Source organism: Desmodus rotundus, chromosome 12 (genome assembly GCF_022682495.2).
Source record: "Desmodus rotundus isolate HL8 chromosome 12, HLdesRot8A.1, whole genome shotgun sequence".
NCBI classification, from domain to species: Eukaryota; Metazoa; Chordata; class Mammalia; order Chiroptera; family Phyllostomidae; genus Desmodus; species Desmodus rotundus.
Genome location: NC_071398.1, coordinates 29,993,219 through 30,015,949, shown reverse-complemented (window position 1 = coordinate 30,015,949; position 22,731 = coordinate 29,993,219). Strand labels below are relative to the sequence as shown.

The following is a 22,731-nucleotide window of genomic DNA, read 5'->3' as shown; positions in this document are numbered from 1 at the left end:
GGCACAGATCACACGGCAGCCTTTGGGCACTGAGGACTGGGGCCCTCCCTCTGAGCCCCTGGGAACTCCTGGAGACTTCCGATCAGAAGATGGCTCTGGCTGCCATGTTGAGAAGGGGCTGCAGGTGAAGAAAGTGGTGGGAGATGTCCCCCAGGAGGCTGCTTTGGGAATTCTGGTAAGGGTTGACACAGCCTGAACCCTGGGAAGTGACAAGACTCTGGGTGAAGAGTTGTGGACTGCTGTACTGGGTTGGGAGGACGAGAAGAGCTGATGCCACTTTTGCCCGTGCGCCACTGGCTCAAATGCAGTCTCAGGACTGGCCTGCTGGTGACTCAGTCCTGGAGTCCACATCACAGAGCCACCATGACAGCTCAGTAGACAGCAGGTGCCTGTGGTACCGAGAGGCTGTCCAGATTGCTGGGAGTGAGCTAAGGACGGGGAACAGGAAGGGCCTCTTGGGGTAAGATGGTGAACAGACGGGGGCCAAGGCAATATAGTTGGGGGCGGCGTTGCCCGGGTAACTGAGCATTCCACCTCCACCTCCACCCCCAGCAAGATGGTGGGCAGGAGGAAGTCCTTACACTGGGCACACGCAAGGCTAGCAAGATAATTGGGTAAGAGGGGAAAAGCCTTCCTATCCCCTTCCAGTACCACATTGGGGGCAGCACATGCTCAAATAGAAGCTAAAACGGTGACAGGGGAGGTGCTGATCAAAGAGACCTGTCAGTCTAGCCAGGGGAGAGAAGGGATTGGTTGGGAGGTGGATCCACTGAAAGCAAAAGAAAGCACCTGGTCCCTCCCCAGCTGATACAGACCCAGGGGAATGAAGAAACGTTCTTGCCCACCTGGTGAACACACTGGTCGGTGTGTTTGTGGGACCTTGTGGCCCTAGAAGCCACATTGCCTATGGCGATGCTGGCCCCACATACAGGAACAAGAGAGTCTGGAGCTGGAGAGCAGCCAGGAACAAGCTAAACACCAGGCTGACTGCTCCGCAGCCACCTGTGGGTCCCAAAGGACAGTACTTTAAGGGGAACAGGAACTCTGGACTCTGTCTTATCTATTTATTTGTTTTTAAAAGTGAAGGGAGGGAAAAAAGAGAGGGAGAGAAATACTCTGCAAGAGAGAAACATCATTCAGTTGTCTCTTGTATGTGCCCCAACTAGGACCAAACCCTCAACCAAGGTATGTGTCCTGACCAAGAATCAAACCTGTGACCTTTAACTTTACTAGATGATGCCCAACCAACTGAGCCACACCAGTCAGGGTGGACTCTGTCTTTTGTTTTGGTCTTGCTGAAGACAGCTGGGTTTTGTCTGGGTTTTGTGGAGGAGAAGGGCTTTGAGACAAGAGTGTGCCATTCTCCCACATTGTGCAACTTCTAAAAAAAAAAAAAAAAAAAGACAAAAACTTCTTTCTTTTCTCACCAGCCTCTGCCTCTAGAGGCAGCCTCTGGTGGTAGCAGGCAGCTGAACTCCACTTTGGTTGGGTAACACGTGGACACGCTCAGGGCAGCTGCCACGCTGACCTGGGAACCCAGGCAACAGAGGAGGAATTTACAGGACACCCTTGTTCAGATAGTCGTTCAGAGAATGCCTGCTGAGTACTATGTGGACCGGCCAGGAGGCAGGCTTGGACCTAGAGCCAATTCTTGTCCTCTCCTCTGGCTCCCTCCAGGATGCAGGATGAAGATGAAGGCTGGCTGAGCCCGGTGGATGCTCCTCATCACCACAGAGCTTCTCTCTGTTCGCAGTTTCCATGGTTGTATTGGAAGGCAAGCTTCCGTTGATGGCCATAGGCAAGTGAGACACTTCTCAGAACCCGCCTTCTAGAGGACACTGGTGATCTCAGGAAAGCACTAGGATGTGGGTCCTTGGTGTGTGTGGGGGGGGCGGGGGGGTAGGGGGTGAGGTGATGGTGACAGGCATTTCAAAATGAACCAACTCAGAGCCTGGCTGGCTGGCTTGGGCTGTGCCCCTTTCACAGTGCTCTGATGACAGTCAGGAGAAGGATGATGGTGGGTTCCACATCTCCTGGCAGATTGCAGGGGGACACAGTGAAGAAGAGAGCCCATGATGCTGAAGCTTTACAGCTCATTGAGGAGGGAACACTATTCACAGACTGGGAGGCGAGGAGAATCAGGGGCACCATGAAGCATGTGATCCCAGGAGGAAAGGGTAAGGGTTTGGCAGCAGAGTCTCACAGGATGCTCTCCCCCCAGTGGGGACCAGGCACATAACACAGAAGTCGCCCACTAAGGAACATGAAATTAAAAAAATTATAGTACTTAGATTTTATGTTAAAGTTATGTTTTAACTTAAGCCACAGGATTTAGATTTGTAGAGCCCTTTTCTATGCCCGTGGTGAGTCAGTTAGGCTGAGTGCTTAGGCCGAATGCAAGTCCTCCTCATGCTCTCATGTAGGGACCCTTGGTTGGTGAACACAGTGCCCATCTGCACCAGGGACTCAGGGACTCAAAGCCCTCGCTCTGCTCTTCCCTCCCTTCCCTGGGAACTTTGGACATGGGAGCCAGCACAGAAATGTTTGACAGCCACAGGCTTCTCTGGTCCCACTTCCCTCCCCAGAGACAGTGGCAATGAGCCAACCCTTGCTTAAAGTGGGAAGAGAAAGGGAAATGGGGCGGGTTATGATTTTGCCATACTCCGGTAGTGACGGTTGATGTGCCTGGCTCTCCAGCACCTTTCATGCTGTCTTACCCCATCTCAAACTTCCTATGGGATGGGTTCTGTGGTTATCACTAGTTTACTGATGAAATTGAGGCTTGGAAAAGTTAGGAGATTTGCCATATATAGCGAATAAGAGGCAGGGCAAGGATTGGGATCAGGCCCCTTGTCATTCTGAACACTTGGAGCAGGGTACGTGGGGTCTCCAGGTCACCAGCTGGTGTGGTGGTGGAATTGGTTTCCTGGCTTTCAACATCATACAGGTGGAATCACATACATATTTTGGGGTTTGGCTTCTTTGTCTGTGTGCTTAATTCATCTACTTTGTTGTGGGCTGTGAATGTATGTACTTTTTATTGTCACACAGTGAATATGCCATACATTTTTAAAGAAAATCTGTTCTCCTACGGACATTTGGGTCATCTCCATTTTGGAGCTGTTAACAGATTTCTGTGGATGTTTTTGCCCATGTCTTTTGGTGGATTTAAGTTCTCATTTCTCTTGGGTCTGTACTTGGGCAAGAAAATGCTTTGTCATCAAGTATTCAAGTTTAGGTTTTGTAGTGCCGCCAGTTTGCCGACACGATTGTATCTATTTCATGAGCAATGTATGGGGGTTCCACCTGCCACATCCTCAAAGACTTGGTATCTTCAGTCCTTTTAATTTTAGCCCTTCCTGGTTGGGATGGGGACAGCAATGAGCTATTCTTGACATGAAAGGGCAAGACTGTCCCAGTAGTAATGGCCAGGCTTCCGGGGGGGCATGAGCCTGTCCTCTATGCTACTGCCGTGTTCTAGTGGGCTCAGGAGAATTGAAACAGCAGGGTTGCCAAGAGTGCTCCAAAGTGGGCAGAAACCAGACAGCTACCTGGAAATAAAGTGCTGGGCTAATGAGGAGATTCCTGGGTGATTTTGTCACGAACTATTAAGAGACCAGTGATGACTTTTATGAACACACAGATACGGGGTTAAGGCTTCAGATATTTAGCAGCTAATATGGTAGGGGCACTGCCCAATCAGCATGGGTGCTGGCCAGAAGAGCATGTGGGTGAGCATGTACGTGTGTAGTGGCTTGGGCACTCAGTCCTCCTCACAGGTCACCACCTTCATGGTTAAATAGTGGAGCCAAGAAAGCTGAGCAGTGCCTGTGAGCACCCTGTTTGCTCCATGGTTAGAACACAGCACATTGGGGTGTTGTCCATCAGGGCTACAGTTCCTTTTATGATGGTTTGGGCAAATAACTTGAATACTATCGAGAGTATTCAAGTCAACATGAAAATACTTAAAAGTGTGTAAAAACGCACTTCCAAGAAATACAAATTGAAGCTTGTGAGAAACTAGAGGAACATATAGAGGCAGAATGCATTTGGTTTTACAAAAATATAAAGACATAATCCTGTTTTCATTTTAGCAGCCTTGCAGAGCACGCACGTGTGCAGGGGAGTGAGGGTAGAGGGAGGGGACCCAGGAAAAGAGGCCAAAGGGTTTAAAACAGCAGCGGGACCTTCGGGATGACAGATGTTTTGAGTTACACAGCCTTTTAGACTGCAGGTTGCTCAAGAAATACACATTTCTCTAAAAGTCACAATTTGAGCCCATCGGTAGGGTGTCAGATTCAGTTAAATGCACAGGTAAATGCGAATTTCATTAAAACAACTTAGAACTTTAAATACAGATATATGCCAAATCCTGCGTGTGATATACTTAGACCGAAATGCTGCCTGGCTCGTTGACACCAACCTTTGGACCGCGTCTGCAAGCCCCCCCTCCCCCCAACCAAGGCCGCAGGCCCCACCTCCTTCTTCCAGGGGACAGACCCACCCCCGCCCCAGCCTGGAGCGCCCCTGGAACAATCTGTCGGAAGTGGTGAGTGGTCATTTCCAGCGGGGGTTAGTGGGCTGGAGAGAACGAGGAAGAGTAACCCAGAGGCTGACCCCCACCCGTGCTAGCCCGCTGGGCGGGTAAACGAGGACGAAGCTGCTGGTCCCAACTGCGTGGTTCGGACCTCCCTTCCCCGCCAGGACTATCGGCCAGCAAGACTCAGAGGTCAGTTCCACCAGGAACCAATCAGCCACCATCTAAGTGCACATGCTTGGGAGGCAGCGCTTTATTGGCTGGAGACCCACCAATCAGCGGGGCAGAGAGGGGCGTTCAGAGGGGCGTTCAGAGGGGCTGTAGAGCTGGAAGGGGGTGCCTCGGAGCGCCGCGGAGGGAAAGGGCACCTGTGGTACACGGCCGAGGATGCGGGTGGGGGGCGGCGGGGGGCGTTGTGTGGGTGTGTGTGCACAAAAGGGCAATTTCTTGTTTCATTGTGAATGTCAGCGGAAGGTCTTCCGGCGTGGATGTATCCAGGTGCTCAAGAACTGTGGTCAAGGACTGCTTCCATCTCTCGGCTTCCCTTTCCTGTGTGCTGGCTTTTCCCTTGGAGGCAAGATGACCACCAAGACCTCTAGAGCCTTATATCCTCAGCAGAAAAGGAGATTGTCTTTACCAGTTAATTATAGGGCAAAGTCCCAGAATGAGTTTCACTGGACTTGGTAGATAAAACCATTCCGAGCCAAAGTCTGAGATAGGCTGGACCAAACTTTCCTGCCTGGGGAGTCCAGGCTTCCAGCCGGTTGGAACCAGGGAACTGAGGTGGGCGTGGTCCCCCAAGGAAACAGCAACGCTGTCATTACCAGCCAGCTGCTTGGACACTGGGCAGGACAACCTCCCACATTCTCTGTGTTTTCAAATATTAGCTGGATGAATTCTCAATGACCTGAAGCTATTGTTGTAATAAAATAGCAATAAAAATTTTGATAATGAAACACAGAAACACTTGTATCACTCTTATGGTTTCCATATAACAAAACACTTTTGACACATTCCATTCATGCCCACTGGAGATTCCATATGGCCAACATTCTACAATTTGTGGGGAGAGAATGAGGAACTCCAAGTCTGTCATCCCAGAGACAAAGCACCCAGGTTTTTATGCTGGAAGGAAGTAAATGTGCAGCATTGACAATGCTTTTCTCCAGTATTCTAAGTAAGCTTGGAGGTGACTGATGAAGCATCATAGGTGTTGTGATTGGCAGCTCCATGTTTTGGGAAGTTCTCACCGGGTTGGAGTGTTGCTGTCTTTCCCAAAGTGCCTAGCACAAGTTTAGCTGGAGTGTGCCTGAGCAAGTAGATTCAGGAATGCAGGATTCCGAAATAACCCAACATCAGGGAACCCCCAGACATTAGCACATGATCCTGCACGCACCTTCTGTTATCATCACCCTCTACCCCCTCTCAGGCTTGAAAAGATGATCCCTTCCATCCCTGGGGTTTAATGATATGAACCAGTTCCAGGAAGGCTGGCCCAGGCCCTCACCCTCGCACTCCTGTCCCCAATTTACACAGAGCCCAGGGCTTTCTAAGCCTTCCTTTTCTTCTTTTCTAGGAAGAGCAACTTCCAAACCTTTGAGGAAGAAGTGTGCCTCACAGATCTTTCGGTAAGCAAAGCAAACCCTTGGCTACTTTACAACCCAACCCCAACATGCTCCTGGGGTGGGGAGAGTGGAGAATGTGGGTCTAGAAGCAGCGTCTCATGAGAGAATGTGTCATATACAGGAGTTCCTGGTTGTAGGGGCCATCGCTGAGCCCCTAAAATCTCTGTAGGGTTACCCATTGCCTATCCCTAGTCCCCAGTTCCTCATGACACTTTGAGACAGGTATTCAGGAGGCTGGAGAGAACCAACACTGCCACTTAAAGTATCTGCTGTGGGCATCAGCACCTTCATCTGCCCATGGAGAGGATGACTTCCCCTCCCCTTCCTGCCTGTAGGTGTGGGGAGGATCACATGGGATGGATGTGGAAGTCTTTGCAAATGGAAAACACTGTATTCAGCTTGACACATAACCACAAACAGAGCTATCATCTCCCCACTAGAGTTGGTTGTACTTCCCCATTTTCAGTGCTGGAACTTGAGACTTGCTCATGACAGTGTGGCAGTAAGTGGTCACCAATCCCAGCTCCCCTGTTCTGCAGGCTCTGGCGATCCCCCTCTAAATGACTTTGGAGGACTAGCCAGGGTAGCCTCCCTTTTTCTGAGCTGCAGCCGGAGACAAGGCCTTGTCCCTGCCCTTGGACACCCTGCCTCAACCCTGGCTCTCTCTCAGCAATGATTTACTCTTCCAGAGAGTTCCTTGGCTCACATTACAAATGCAGCATCACTTTCAATTCTGTCTTTTCTGGCTCTTGCTCAGATGTGTCCCATCCCCAGCACTGTTTACCAAGAGCCCATCTGCTGTGGGTACCAGTCTAGATTTGGGGGCAGCCTACAGGTGCCCAGGGCTGAGGCAGCACTACCTTACTGGGTCCCTCCGTCCATGGGACCCTGAAACAGGTAGGTGACTTGAACCAGAGGTTCTTTACCTGGGTCCAAGGGGACCAGTTAACCCCTCAGAAGCATAAGAATTATCAGTATTATATGAATGATATTTTAAAATTTGTGGAAGATAGTTTGTGGTTTTTATAACCAGATTCTTTTAAAGAACAGATTTATGGAATTATGGTTGACATATGATAAACTGCACATATGTAAAGTATACAGTTGCTAAGTATTGACATATGTATACACCACCACCATTGAGATAATGTATATATGCACAACCCTAAAGGGTTTCCTTATGCCCCTTTGTAACTCCCATCTAACTCTTCCTGCCCTGCCATCCTCCCCTGGCAACCATGATCTGTTTCTGTTGCTATAGATTAGTTCACATTTTCTTGAGTTTTATATAAATTTAATCATATAGTATATATATATTTTGGTCTGGCTTCTTTCACTCACCACAGTTATTTTTGAGATTCATCCATGTGGCTGTGTGTATAAATAGTTCATTCCTTTTTACTGCCGATTAGTGTTCCCATTATATGAATGGACTACAGTTTATCCTTTGTTCAGTGAAAGACACTGGATCGCTTTCAGAAGTTTTGTCTACTATAAATAAAGCTGCTATGAACATTTGTGTACAAGTCTTTGTATTGTATTAACATGCCTTCATTTTTCTTGGGCAAATGCCTGGGAATGGAATTGCTGGATCATAATGGTAGATCTGTACTATCAACTGGTTTTCCAAAGTGGTTGTGCCATTTTACGTCCCCTTCAGTAGCATAACGTTCAAGTTTCTCCACATCCTTGCTAACACTTGGTTTGGTCAGTCTTTTAAATTTTAGCCATCTTATCTCATTGTGGTTTTCATTAGTAATTCTACTATGACAAACCGTGTTGACGTCTCTTCATATGATTTTGCAGATCTTATTTGACGTGTGTCTGTTCAGATACTTTGCCCATTTAGAAAAAATGGGCTATTCATTTTTATTACTGAGTTTTGAGAGTTCTTTATATATTCTGGATGCCAGTTCTTTGTCTGATATTCAATGAGCAAATATTATCTCCATGTCTTTGGCTTGTCTTTTTATCCTCTTAATTTTTCAAAGAGCAGAAGTTTTAAATTTTGATGAAGTCCAATTTATCAATTTGACCTTTTTCTGGATTGTGCTTAGGTGTGCCCACCCCCAGCAAGCAGTGGATTCTGCTTTCTAAACATTTCTAGAAATTTTTGTCTGATCCAAGATGAGAAAGATTTCTTCCATGTTTTCTTCCAGAAGTTTTATAGTTTACAGTTCATGTTAGTTACTGTGGTCTATTTTAAGTTAATTTTTGTATATGGTATGAGGTGTGTATTGAGTTACTTTTTTTTGCATATGGATGTCTTGTTGCTGTAACATTATATGAGGTCTGTCCAGAATGTATCCAGCCACGTGTTATGAAAAATAGAGACTTTTATTGAAGAAGATACAAGATACAAGAAACATTGTACACAGGACAATGATGCCTCAGGCCCCTTCAATGTAGGTACCTTGGGACCTCACACAGTTCTCCCAATTGCCATCAGCTACCCCATTGTATTTTCCTGAATCTCATTGAAGGTCTGCAATCTCTTCCCTTTCAGAGGTGGTTTTAGTTTTGGGAAAAGCCAGAAGTGGCAGGGTGCCAAATCTGGGCTGTAAGGGGGCTGAATCATCTGGGTGATTTGATGTTTTGCCAAAAACTGCATGAGACATGATGCATGAGCAGGAGTGTTGTGTTGATGAAGCTGCCAATCATCAGTTGCCCATAGCTGTGGCCTTCTGAATCATCTGAATAGTTTCTGTGAAGGAATGTTCAAGCTTAATGCAATCACCACCCTGTTGTTTGTGTCCATGTGTTCTTTTTTTTTTTTTTCTCCATCTGCCACCCTCTAACCTTCCCACCCCATAGCTGTCTCCTGCTCTTTGTGAGTCTGTCTCTATTTTGCTTGTTAGTTCAATTTGTTCATCAGATTCCACATATGTGTGAAATCATATGGTATTTGTCTTTCTCTGACTGGCTTATTTCACTTAGCATAATGTTCTCCAAGTCCATCCATACTGTCCCAAAGGGTAAAATTTTATTCTTTTTTATGGTCAAGTAGTATTCCATCGTGTAAATGTCCCATAGTTGTTTTATCCACTCATCTACTGATGGGCACTTGAGCTGCTTCCAAATCTTGGCAATTGTAAATAATGCTGCTATGACCATAGGGGTGCCTATATTTTTTTGAATTACAGTTTCAGGTTTCTTCAGACAAATTCCCAGAAGTGGAGTTGCTGAGTTAAAAGAGAGCTCCATTTTGTATTTCATATTTTTGATAACATTGTTTTCAAAATTAAATTTATGATTTCTCATTGTATTTAGAAACACCATTGATTTTTGTATTTTGATCTTTTATCCCACAATATTGCTAAACTCACTTATTCTAGTATCTTTTTTTGTAGATTCCATCAGATTTCCTACATAGATGATCTTGTCACCTGCAGATCAACATGGTTTTATTTCTTCCTTTCCAAGCTGGATGCCTTTTATTAATTTTTTTGCCTAGTACAGTGTCTAGAACTTCCAGTACACTGTTGAGTACAATGAGGAGACAAGACATCCTTGTCTTTTTCCTGATCTTCGAGGGTTTTCACCATTAATGACAGTTATAATTAATGGTGAGAACCCTAATGGTGAAAATTAGCTCTAAGTTTAAATGCCCTGATAGGGCTGAGAAAATTCCCTATGCATTCCTAGTTTGCCGAGAGCTTTTATCAGAAATGAATGTTGGCTTTTGCCTTTGTCTATTGAGATCATCATATGGTTTTTCTTTTTTGGTTTGTTAATATGATGAATTAAATTGATTAGTTTTCAAATTCCTAGGATAAACCTGATCTAATCATGTTGTATTATACTTTTGATATATTTGATTAGAATTTTTGCATCTGTATTCATGAGGAACATTGGTCTGCACTTATCTTGTACTGCATTTGTTTTTGTATTAAGGTAATGCTGGCTTTGTAAAATGAGTTGGAAAGTATACCATCATTTTTCTGAAAGACTCTGTGTAAAATTAGCAATATTTCTCTTTTGAGTGTTTGGAAGAATTTGCCAATAAAGCCATATGGGCCTGGAACTTCCTTTGTGGGAAGGTTTTAACTACAAATTTAATTTATCTCATAAATACAGAGCCATTTAGGTTATCTGTTCCTTCTTGAGTAAGCTTTAGTAGTTTGTGTCTCTCAAGGAATTTCTCCATTAGGTCACAGCTGTTGAATTTATTGGCATGATGTTGTTCATAATGCTCTCTTTTATTGCCCTCTTAATATCAGTAGAATCTGTAGTGATGCCATCTCTCTCATTTCTTGTTTTTTAATAAACTCTCAAAGAAGGGGTCAGTGACATCAAGATAAACTAGGTCATACTGTTCTAGGCAGTGATGAAAGCCACAAGTTATTGTATCATTTAAAGTTGGGCAGGGCAGGTATTATCATACCCCTTTAGCAGATGGGTAAACTGAGGTCCAAAGAGGGACAGGCCCATGTCTTAGGTCACATAGTCAGTCCACAGTAGATCATGGATTAGAATCCAGGTCTCTGGCTCTGAGTCTAGCCCCTACTGAGGTGTGCTGCTGGGACCGGAAGGAGGTGCCTCTAAGCGGGATGGAAGGAATAGGGAAGTCAGGGTGCCAGCATGTCTCACCACAGTGACTGCCCAGCCTCCTAGCTGCTCTCCCTACCTCCTTCCCCTCTAGCTCTGACTGCCCATTTTCTGCCCTGGAGCCCTGTGCGTTTTAGAGCCATGGATCTGGTCCTGTCACTCCCCCAGAGTTTCCCATTTCCTGAGTATCGATCCCACTGCCTGACACAGCCACTGGGGTCCTTGCGGATCTTGCCTCTGCTTGGCTCCCCAGCCCCACTTCTGCTTGTCCCAGGGGCTCCTATTCCCCAGGGGCTCTGATTTCCATCAGAGAGAATGTGTTACATTGGAAATACAGAAAAATGACAGTGATTTCACCCAGCGTCTTTGGCAGAAGATTCTTCCAGGATTGGTTTATGACTTAACGGTGTCTTCAAGACCCAGTTTCTTTTCATCCTTCTGCTCAGAATGTCAGCTGTCACCACTAATGTTTCTAGGTGGTGGCTGTGAGTCTCTTTCTTACACTGCAATGCACACAGCAGAAAGTTCATAGGAGAGCATAGAAAGCTTACTCTCCCATCCTCTTTCTTATCAGGGATAAAAAAATTCTCAGATATTTTTCTTGGGGTTGAGCTACTGTCCAAGGAGCATGCAGTGAGGGCAGTACTAAAAATGCAGAATAAAATGTTTTCAGAAATCCCAGTCAATTTCTCTTTCATCTCTTTGACTTCACCCCAGACCCATCCCTGGCAAAGTGCCAACTGGCTGATGCTGATCGCTTGGGATGGGGCACTTAGCTCCATTAGCAAAATTGGGTTCTTTTACCAAGAGAGAGGAAGTGATTGCTGTACAGACAACCTGTGAGGTCTGCCCCATAAAGGTGGTTCTGTTATCCACATCCTCCAGGGCTCTCAAACAGCCACCTGCTCTTCTGCTGCCTTCTCCCCCTAGCCAGCCCCCTGGCTTGGCTTAGTGACACTTCCTTGGAAAGGCTTCTCTGGGTTGGAATGCTTTCCCATCTCCTTCTGCTCCCCTTCATCCTGACATTTATTATTTCTCATGGATGGTGTGGTGTACTGACCCCCGTGGGCCAGGTGGGGTTTTATGTGCTTCTAACACAGCGCCTGCCATGGAGCATGCACTCAGCAAGTGCTTAGTGGATTGGGTAGAACTGGCCAGAGTGGCCTCCTCCTGCTGGCCAAAGGGTCCCAGGTGAAGGGGTGACTGTGCTATGGTAGAAAGAGGTGCAGAGGTGGGGGAGGGTCCCGAGTGCTCCAGGCCTTGTTACAACTTCTTTGCTTGAGTCCTTGGATACCTCAGCCCTTCCCCTGCAGAGTCATCTGTACTTTGCTGCACATCTCACACAGGCCGCCTGGTGCTCCCCACAGCCTTGGGAAGTCAACAGGGTCACTCAGAGTAGTTTTTGTTATTTTCTATAATGTGTGACATGAGCATGTACTTGGAAATCCAGCATGATCACCAGTGATCTGTAACAAGTCACCCAAACTCCTGGCTTGGACCCCCCAGTCACTGTCACTACTTGTGTATCTGAGGGGCCTCTGCTGGGCAGCTGAGCCCCACATGTCTCTGATCTTGGAGCTGGTGGGCTTGCTCAGGCATGGTCTTCTCGTGGCAACGACAGGGGCGAGGGCAGCTGGAAACGTGCAAGCATCTGTTGGCCCAAGTCCATATCTGGCTGCTGTCCTCCCTCCTCCTGCTGCTGCCAATCCAGTGCCTGGTTGAACCAAAGCTGAGGGTGGGGTCTACCCTGTCCCCACTGGAAGGATCTGCAGAGTCACATGGCAAAGGGGAGTCTCCAGGGAGGGGTGAGGAACTGAATATGGCCCACCACAACTCATATAAGAGCAATATGACACATATATTCTTTTAAAAATGCAAATGGTAGCATGCTGCACTTACAAGGCTGCACTTCCCACTTAACGTCACATCCTGATAGACTAGACTGTCTTATTGTTGCCAAAGGCCACACCACTTCCTCCTGTGCCCTGTCCTGTCATTTATTGTTCCTTATTGGTGGGCATTCAGGCCGTTTGGTCACAACAGCCAATGCTGCAATGAGAGTTCTGTGCACACATTTTGCAAATGCACACGAGCCCCCTGGGATACAGTCCAGGGGTGGATTGCTGGATCAAAGACAGTCATTTGAGACTCTGATCAATGTTGTCAAAATGCTAGCAGAGCCCTCTGTGAGGCTGAGAATGCTGAGGCTTGGGGGGCTGAATGTTGTGCCCAAGGGCTGCTCCTGGGGGCTGCCAGGCTCAGGACAGAGCCAGGTCTCTGCCTCCAACCTGTGTGTCCTCTGTGTCCTGCCCCTGCAGGTGGTGGGTCGTAGGGGCAGGGGGACCACAGAGGTGCTGGTGCCTCCTGCCCCAGAATGTTATGAAGTGGGGACCTGCTCCCTCAGCTGGGGGGTTGGTTGTGCTTGTGGGAAGCATGTAGAGAGGAGCTCACCAGCCTCTGTCCCTGAGGCTGTTTGTCTGGGGCACAGCTCCATGCCCCTTTGGACCTTCTCTTCCCTTCCTCTCTGTTAGATCCAAAAGATGGTCCTGGTTGATATCCCCAAAGCCACCAAGGTGTGCCCCTCCCCAAGTCACCACTTTGGGGGCCACTTTCCAGTGCCTAGGGATCAGGCTGTGATGCCATACTGGGTGCCCCAGGTTGTGAGGTCTTACAAGAAGATAAGAGGGGGGCTTTTACAGCAATGAGGCATGTGAGTGAGGGTGGGCCTTGGGAGGGATCCTGAGGTGAGGGGAGAGGATGCTGGGCTCTTACCCCACAGAGGCCTCCACTGGTGTCCTGTGGGGAGGGGTCCTTTGAAAGCCACGGCAAAGCAGCACAGAGGTAGCGTATGGGATGGGGCCAGGCCATGTGTCCTGGTGGGGCTTGGGAAGGGGGTACACTGCCCTCTGAAGAGAGTGCCTGTCTCTGCTGCCTCTTACCCACCATTTCTCCTGCCACCTTCTCCTCTCCCACCTCCACCTCCTCTTCTCTCTATTCTGCCACCTGCCTTATATGCTCATCTCCTTGCCTCCTCCTTTGCACCCCCTCCTCCCTCACCCCTTTCCAACTCTCCTGGCCTGTCTGAGCATCCTGTGCTCCTAGCCTCAGCCCTGACAGGCATGGAGGGTGGTGGTGGGAGGGAGGGTGTCAAGGAAGGACCATTGCCGAGTTTCTGTCCTCACTCTTTGCTCTGTTCAGCTCCTCCAGAGCTCTGGGTTCCAAGGCAGTGAGTGCAGGTTGGCCAGGTCCAGCCATCCTCGCATCCCGGCTCCTTTCCTCCCATGTGTGCCCTGGGTGGTAGTTGGGGGCTTCCTTCCTGCCTTCCCCCACATTCCAGGTGCTGGTTTTCCATCATCAGGCAGTAAACTGTCCCCAGAATTAAGGCCCAGAGTCCTTTTAAAAGGAGACCGGGCTGGCATTTTGTACTGGGCATGCTCCCTTTGGAGGTTTCTAGACCAAATTAGTCCCCCCACGGCTCACTGGGGTGGACACGTTTGCCCACATGCTTTTCTTTTAGGTGGCAAAAAGGCGGCAGAGTTTTAAAGGCATCAAAGCTAAGTCTGCCCTGGGAAGGTGGGGTCTCCTGACCATCAGGATGGGCATGTGGAGACTTCTGTCATCCCGGATGCCTGCAACACAGACATATCAATAAACTGGCACACACAGCACTTCTCCTGCCCTGACTGTCATCAGGCGTCACTAGTCACCCGCCATCTTTTCCCAGTGACCCCAGGGAAGCCTCAACCTCTACCAATCTCTCAGCATTGGCTTTAGGATGAAACCAATTTGCAATCGGGACTTAGATGGTATTTTTAAAATCTTCTTTTTTCTTTTTGGAGCTGGATGGCATTTAAAGTGTTTTTTTAAAGCTCTAACCATCTATAATTTGTCATAGTGTGTGTGTGTTGTATATACATAGATTTATGACAGTATATTTATATTTTCATGACATAGTACACATTCCCACATTGTATAGTCATGACATACCATGTGTTCTATCTCTGTACATTCATGTTTGTGACCTCTTATGTGCACATTCATACATGTGTGACATAATACACACAGTCATATGTTCACGATGCAGTATATATTCATGACAAAGTGTATTCATGTACGTGCATATTTGTGGCCCAGTACGTAGATTCAGTTACACACTCATGTCACACTGCACGAGTAGGTGGCATCTGCGCCCTGACCGTCCCATTTGTTGTCTGTAAAACAAGTGGGTTGGACTTGCTCTCAAAGTGCCTTTCCAGTGCCGACGGCGACCTGTCTGCTTTCTCAGCACTGCATGTGAGTGAAGGAGTGGGTGTGTGCTGTGGGCTTGTGCCACGTCCTCCCTTGGCATGCTGCAGCCAGACTGCGTAGTGGGCACCGCTTGGCGGATTCTGTACACACAGGAGGGGAAGGATGGGTCCGAGAGGTCGCCAGGGTTCCAGTGAGGGGCGAATGATTTGAGTGGCCCTGTCAGGGCCCAAGATGCGCTAGGTGGGAGAGTGCTTGGGAAATGAACGGCCACTACCCAACACACCCACCTCTTCGTGTTGCAAAAGATTCACATTTTTCCTGATTATAAAAGCAACAGAATGAGGAGGAGTGGGGACTGTCACAGCCTTTGCCAGGGGGGTGATTTGAAGGTGTCTATCAAATTTCATGATGGGGCTAACCTAATCCAGCGAGCCCACGTCTGGGTTGTGTCTGGAGACACTCCCACGTGCACGTCTGCCTGCAGCCAGTGATGTCCACGGCAAAATATTGGAAACAACATAAGCACCTCTCGGTGGGAGGATGGACATCAGTGGGGGTGTATCGGAAACGTGGCACCTAGAGTGTCCAGCTGTTAGGGACAATGAAGTGGGCCCCCTGGCACATTGCACCAGAGAGAACAGAAGCAAGTCTCTGTGGTCCGTACAGTAGGGCTCCATTAATGTGCATTCACAAATCGAAGCCCTGGTAGGGTGTAGATAAGGGCTGGGTGGTGTGTGTCTGAGCTGACAGTTGATGGTAACCCATGAGGCCGGGAAGAGGGTAGGTAAAGTCCCCACAAAGAGAGACGGGATGCATAATGAACTGAACAGGAAGCAAGGTGTTGGCTCTAGTTTCAGGTAAAAGAGCCAAAAATCACTTTATTTAAAAAACTCTACACCAGCAGAAGAACAGTACGAGCAACTGCTATTCTGACCATATAATCACACACATTTATGGGTTTGTTTTTATTGGTTGTTTTTAGCTTTTAATGTTATTCTGTGTCTTTGAGAAAAGCTAAAAGTTCAGTTTATTATTGAATCATATGTATCAACTGATATATTGTTAAAAACAGTATCAACTTTTACTCCAGCCACCATTTTATACTTCAGGCAGTTTATATTCACAATGTTCCAAGCCCTCCGAGGGGCCACAGGCCACGGTTGAGAGGGCAGCCTCACCGCACAAGGAGAATTAGCACGTGTCTCTTCCCGCGCTTCACACAGAGGACTGAAAAATGTGTTTCTCTGGGCCTCATATCTATTTCTATTTTAAAAAGAAAATCCATATTTCTTTTCCTGTATTTTCCTTGTAAAGAGAGGGCTTATATACTTTTCTTCTCTATGCTTTTGCAGTTAAATTTCTTATACAGAAAATACATTTGTTACATTTTATATTAACAGTGCACCTTTGTATCAGTATAATTAGAGTGTACATTTTATTGTACAGCATATTAATAGTATAATAAAAATAAATGAGTTGTAATACCAGAAGGCCACGTGTTGAACACAGCAGGTCTTGAGCAAGCTGGAGCGTGTCAGGGGGGTGGAGTCGTTGGAATCTCACTGGTGGTTGTGGTTGCTGTTCACTGTTAGTTATGGGAGACTTCAAATACGCAGATAAACCCCATGTTCCCATCGCCCTCGTCCAGTCATCAGCTCCTCACCAACCTGGATTCACCCGCACCTCACCCACTCTGTTTACCCCTCAAAAAAAAAAAAAAAAAAGAACAAAAAGAAAAGAAAACGATTAATGTGAAGCAGATCCCAGCTGAATTGCTTCCTTTCATCCATAAATATTTCAGTATGCAGCTCTAAAAGATAAAGACTGAAAAAACAGCCAGGGGGCCCCACGATCACCCTTGAAATGAGTAAACAGCCCTCTTCATCTCCAGGAGTGCTGGCTCAGCATCCACACCCTGGGGCTGTGACCACCCTTGCTGGGACACTTGGCCTCCTGCCCTGGGTTCTGGAGGGTTGTCCAGTGTGCAATGTACAAACGTAGGATGGGCCTGTCCTCACACCCAGGTGGGGCCTCACCTGCTTTCTCTGCCTAGAAACCCCCCTGGACTCACGCTTCCGGCATAACAGATGGTGGATCTGCTGCAACAGATGCCTCTGCCTCAAGTGTCTGCAGCTTCAGGCCCCTCACCAGGATGGACCGCTGGCCCAGGGGAGGGGAGAGGGTCCCCAGACCTCCCTACTGCTTCTCTGCCTCGGCCTCCTGGCCTTCCTCCAGGATGTCTGGAGGGTCATTGCTGTCATTCGGTAAGCAGGCTTGGGTGGGGGCAGAGGTGTCCTGGGCCCATCTCACTCCCTGGGCTGCTTCCCCCAGGGTCTGCTGGGGTTTAGTTGAGTCTAGGATGTGGGAGAACTTGGCTGTAGTTCAACAAAAGGGTGACAAATGGGTGTTGTTATCACTGTCCAGAGTTTTGTTCATACCCAATGCAGGTGCCTTTTCATTCCAGCCAGGTTAATATGATAATATGATAACCTGGCTGGAATGAGAAGAGCCACGCAGATATGATAGAGCTGATGGTGGGGACTGGGACACCTTGGGGCTGCCCACCCTTTTTTCTTCACCTCTTCTCTGTCACCCAGTTCTACAATTCTCTGGCCCCCAAAGACCACCAGCTCTAGTCCCCATACGTTTTCATCGCGTCAGCGTTAGAAGTGTATCTTAGAGCCAGCTCGTCCCACGGGCCCTCTGGGGCTGGAGCACACATTCGGGGTGGGGACTGGCTGCCTGTCCCCCAGCCCTGCCCCAACCACAGAGGCTCCATGTCGGAAAGCCCTGACCCAGTCTGGACCCCACAAACCGTGACCAGGTTCCATATTCTCACCCGGAAGCTGCTGAGTCCCTCCTGCAGGAGCCTCCAGGGTGACTCTGGGGTTCAAGCTGGGGCCTCCCCACATCCAGCTTCTTCCTTCAGTCTCCTCTGAAAAAGTCTTCCTCCCCTTCCTCCTCCTCTGAACTTCCCCTGCCCTAGTTCACTCATGTTTCCCAAACATTATCCCTATCCAGCCCAACTCCTTTCTAACACACCACGGTGTAAATAGATGACATACAGATACATATTAATATGTAAATTTATGCAATTCTAATTTACATGTTTTAACTTATTTGCTTTTTAATTGCCTCGTCCATGTAATTGTAAGGGGAATATTCTAGAAAATGTCTGGTACCCGAAAACAGTTGTAGGTATTGTTTCCCCAGTTGTCTAGTTTTCGGCAGGTTAGCTTTGTCTTTGTCACTCTGCCGTGGCCAGAAGTGGAAGTCCCTCTGCCCTGTGTCCTGCTTGTCTGTTCCCTGGTGTTGGACTCCCTGGGGTAACAGACAACCCTGTGATGCACGTTCACTTAGGAGTGACCTGGGCCGCAACTGCAGGGCCTGTGCTCGCAGGAAGGGGCCGGGCAGGGGGTCTGCCAGCTTGGTCTGACCTGTGACCATGCGTAGGGCAGCACTGTGCGACTTTCCCCCTTTGCTTTTCGTGAAGATCATCTTTGTTTTTACGCTTGCTAACTCGATGTCAAATTTAGTTGGACTCCCCTCTGCCCACTCTGGGAAGAGCAAACAAAGAAACTTGAGTGTTAAGTAGCTGGTCAGGGTAGGCCACAAGGAGAATTGCGGATGCCGGCAGTGGTCCACTGTTTGGAGAGATCCTGCCTGGCTGGAGTGTAGGTGGGATGCCCTGTGAGGTACCCCAAACTAACACAACCAGCTTATCTGAGGAGAAGCCACCAGTCGCCCATCAGATGGCCTGGCAGAGACTTGCTAGAACTGAGGAGGCCTCAGGTGGGCGGGCGAGCTCAGAACCTTCCCAACGGGGAGCCCCAAGGAGCAGTGGTCCAGCACTCGCCTTCTCGATCACACCTGCTGTAGCTTTCATGTCATTCCATTCTTCTCCAGTTCTGCAAAGCTGGGACTCCCCTCCTTGCTGCAGAAGGACAGAGTGGGCTCTGAGGGGTTGAGTGGCTCTCCTGAAATCCAGTAGCGGGGAAGTGAGCAGCTAAGACTACACTCTGGTGTCGCCTCCCCGCATCCCTCTCCTGCCTGAGCTCCTTAGGACTGAGCACACTGGGGACCTGGGGGCACCCCCTCCACTGTGGGGGACCCGCCACAGTCCTCCCCATGGAGGCTTCCTGACAGGTGCTGCAAGGGCTGTGTATGCTCAGCTGGGGAAAACGTCCTGGTAACTGCCTTTCTCTTTGCTTTCCAGCCATTTTTGGGAGGCTTGAAATTGGGATCTTCAGCTACTATCAGAACATCAACAAAAATGTCAATCATACCCATAGCAAAGGTCTTCAAATCAAGGAGAGACTCTGACAGCCACCGTTTTCTCAGATCACTTCGTTCTCACCCAAGATTCCATCCAAATTGCTTATCATCAGGGGATTCTTGGTTGTATGGAGATTCTGTGAATGTGGGTGAGATTCTGTTATAAATGTGGTCAGTACATGTTATTTGTGAAACTCTGGAGTGGCCATTTTTATTGATAATGATTTTCCCTCATGAAGGAGTGACTTGTCCTCTACCTCTGTGTCCCTGTGGGGTGGGGGCCATTTCCAAGTTCCCCTGCTCTCTGCTGCAGACAGCAGACCCTCGGCAGGAGGGACCTGACATGGTTTTAGCATCTGTTTCAGGTGGCTCTCACTGTAAAGAGCATAAAACTGTATGTGAATTGAATTTTTAAAGCTGAGATACTATTCACATATCATAAAATATACTTTTTAAAGTTATGATACAGTGGTTTTAAGTATATTTACCATGATCTAATTCTACATATTTTTCATCACCCCCAAAAGAAACCCTCTACCTGCCAAGCAGCCACTCCTCCTCCCTGCCTTCCTCAGCCCCTGAAACCACTAACCTGCTTCTGCTATTTCCTATTCTGCACACTTCACACAAGTGTAATAATGTACTATATGGCTGCTTTGTGTCTGTTTCTTTCACTTAGCTTGACGTGTTCAAGGCTCACCCACATTGTAGCAGGTATCAGTGTTTCCATTCTTTTTTATGGCTGAATAATATTCCATCACACAGACAGATCACATCCTGTTTATCCGTTCATTAGTTGGTGGACCTTTGGGTTGTTTCCACTCATTGGCTACTGTGACTAGTGCTGCTGTGACTATTTGTGCACAAGTTTCTATGTGAACATATTTTTATTTCTTTTGGGTGTGTACCTAGGAATGCTGGGTCATATGGTAATTCTGCTGAATGTTTTGGGGAACTGTCTCAGTTTTCCATAGTAAAAAACTGATTTTATATTTTATATTCCTGTTAGTGAGGCATGAGGGCTTGGATTTGTCCACTTCCTCTCCAACACTCATCTCTCGGTTTTATTCTAGCCATCCTTGTGGGTGTGAATAGTATCTCATTGTGGTTTTAACTTGCATTTCCCTAATGACTAGTGAAGTTGAGCATCTTTTCATATGCTTTTTGACCATTTGTATATTTTCTTTGGAAAAATGTCTATTCAAAACTATTGTATATATTTTAATTGGATTATTTTTTATGTTGAATTTGTGTTATGTATGTATTCTGGATACTAGATATTTATCAGACATATCATTTGAAAATATTTTCTCCTATTCTGTGTGTGCCTTTTCACTTTCTTGATATCCTTTCAAGTATAAAAGTTTGTAAATTCAGTAAAGTCAATTTTCTGTTTTATCTGAGGTTGCTTGTGCTCTAGGTCATATGGTCATTTCTAAGAAACCTTTGCCTAACAAGTTCGCAAAGATCCAACTTCACAAAGACTTACCTAGTTGTCTCTTAAGAGATTCATAGCTTAACTCCTACAGTTAGATTTTTTATGTATTTTGAGTTAACTTTTGTAATGTTTCTACATGGTTTGAGGTAGGGGTCTGGGTTCATTATTTTGCATGTGGATATCTAGGTATCCTACATAACATTGTTTGAAAGATAAAATTATAGAAATGGAGAATAGATTAGTGGTGCCAGAGGTTCAGGGGCCAGTGAGGTAGGAGGGAAATGCGTGTGAATATACAAGGGCAACATGAAGCATCATGTGATGGAAATATTTTGTATCTTCACTTTTACCAGTTGTCTGGTGTGATATCATACCATAGGTTTGCAAGATGTTACCAACCAGGGCAAACTGGATGAAGGTTAGCACGGGATCTCTGTTGTTTCTTGTAAATGCATGTGGATCTACAATGACCTCAAAATAAGTTTCATTAGAAAAGCAGTACAACTTGCTCTGGGAGATTTTGAGAATACAGAAAAGTACAAAGATGAAAGTAGAAACCACTTGGATCCCCCATGCTGAGCTAACCTCTCTCGCTGCCCTGGAAGAAAGGAACAGATTCCCACAGGAGCCAGACTCTGGGATGTGTGAATGGGGGTGTCCACCTTGGAGACAGGAGGAAGTCTCATCGGGAGAGGACAGGGTGACTCAGACATGCAGGAGGATGAGGAATTCGGTCCCAGGGCCAGAGGCTGGCCCTTCAGGGTGTTTCAGGCACCTCCTCCCCTCTGAGCTGGCTGTTGCTGAGGGCCTCCACTTGTCTCCTGGGGAGCATAGCTGTGTTCTCCTGAGTACATCTTCCGTGACCCAAAGGCGACATTAGGCATCATTTGCTCAGTCAGCAAACATTGGTGCCTACTATGCACCAGTCACTGGGGAGAGAGTGTAAGAAGGTGTGCCTGGACCCTAAGAGGCTCTCAGGCAGATGGCCAGTGGCGTTAAGAGTGAAGTACATGTGAGCATGGGTGTGGGAGTGCAGTGACATCATCCATGTCACATCCTGCGCACATTCCCATGCTGCCCCAAGGACCAGCACTCCCTGACTGGGGTGATCTTTGGCCGTGGGAGCCTGTGCGGGGATAGGCTGATGTGTTGGGGAGTGACACCCAGGGAGCAGCCTCAGCCAGTGATGGTGAGAGGTGTGGATAAACACCAGCCTCTTCACCCTCTGAGCTGTGCTCTCCTCTGTCTCCTGGAGGTCCCAGTGGACTGAGTCCCAACTGCCCACAGTGGTCACCTTCCTGGTAACGTCCTTTGTCCTGGCTCCTTTCCTTCCCTGTCTCACTTCCCCACTTCCTCACAAGCCTGCCAGGATTACCTCCCAACAAAGCGCTCGTCCTCAGCCCTTGGCTCAGGCTCTGGGTTGGGGAACCTTAGATGAGACAAGCCATGCTGACTGGGTCTGAGGGTCAGGGAGGCTCCTGGGGCAGGGCCCCCTGAGCTGAGACTTGAGGACGAGTCTTGTTATCCGAGCAATGAAGGGCGAGGACAGACTGTCTGGGCAGAGGCACATGGTGTGGAGGCATCCAGGTGGCAGTCTGGTGTGGGCCACCCACATAGGAAGCTCATGCTTGAGAAGGGACAGTGAGAGAAGATGGATCTGGGGCCAGATGGTGGGAGGCTTTCAAAAGGTCACAAGTGCAGCAGATTTGCATTTGGGAAAAGCCACTATGGCTGAATCAAGTTGAATGGAAAACAGGGTGAGAGTGGACGCCGGAGAGCCCCTCAGAGGCTACAGCAGAAAACCTGGCAGAGACGGCTATGTGGTGGATGTGGTACCCAGACCTCCACTGGGGCAGCGGTGACTTTCTTCCAGGCATGGAGGAGGGTTTGGTGCCATCTTTTCAGAAATCTTGCAGATGTGCTTCAGGGGAGTGACAGCCACTTGTCCTCAGTGCAGGGAGAGCTTTGCTGCAGTGGCCCAGCCAGACATGCTGTGTGTTTATGCGACCTGAGCCCAGGCACCCCCCACCTGCATGCGTTTTCTTGAAGCTAATGGGAGG

The 22,731-nt window shown here is 47.9% G+C and overlaps 1 protein-coding gene across 2 annotated transcripts in view; it reads left to right on the top strand.

Annotated features, from left to right (window-relative positions):
* Positions 1–20,573, top strand: part of FBXO31 (F-box protein 31) — a 63,661-nt gene extending 43,088 nt beyond the window's left edge. Inside the window, exons 11-15 of one of the 2 annotated variants that reach the window (XR_011650705.1) lie at positions 2–175; positions 1,678–1,798; positions 6,114–6,165; positions 17,012–17,222; positions 19,175–20,573. The gene's annotated coding sequence lies outside the window, so the exon portion shown is untranslated. Of the gene's footprint in view, position 1; positions 176–1,677; positions 1,799–4,358; positions 5,631–6,113; positions 6,166–17,011; positions 17,223–19,174 lie in introns of those variants that run through there. The other variant, XR_008425830.2, reaches the window with a different exon arrangement.
* Positions 20,574–22,731: the final 2,158 nt, after the last annotated feature.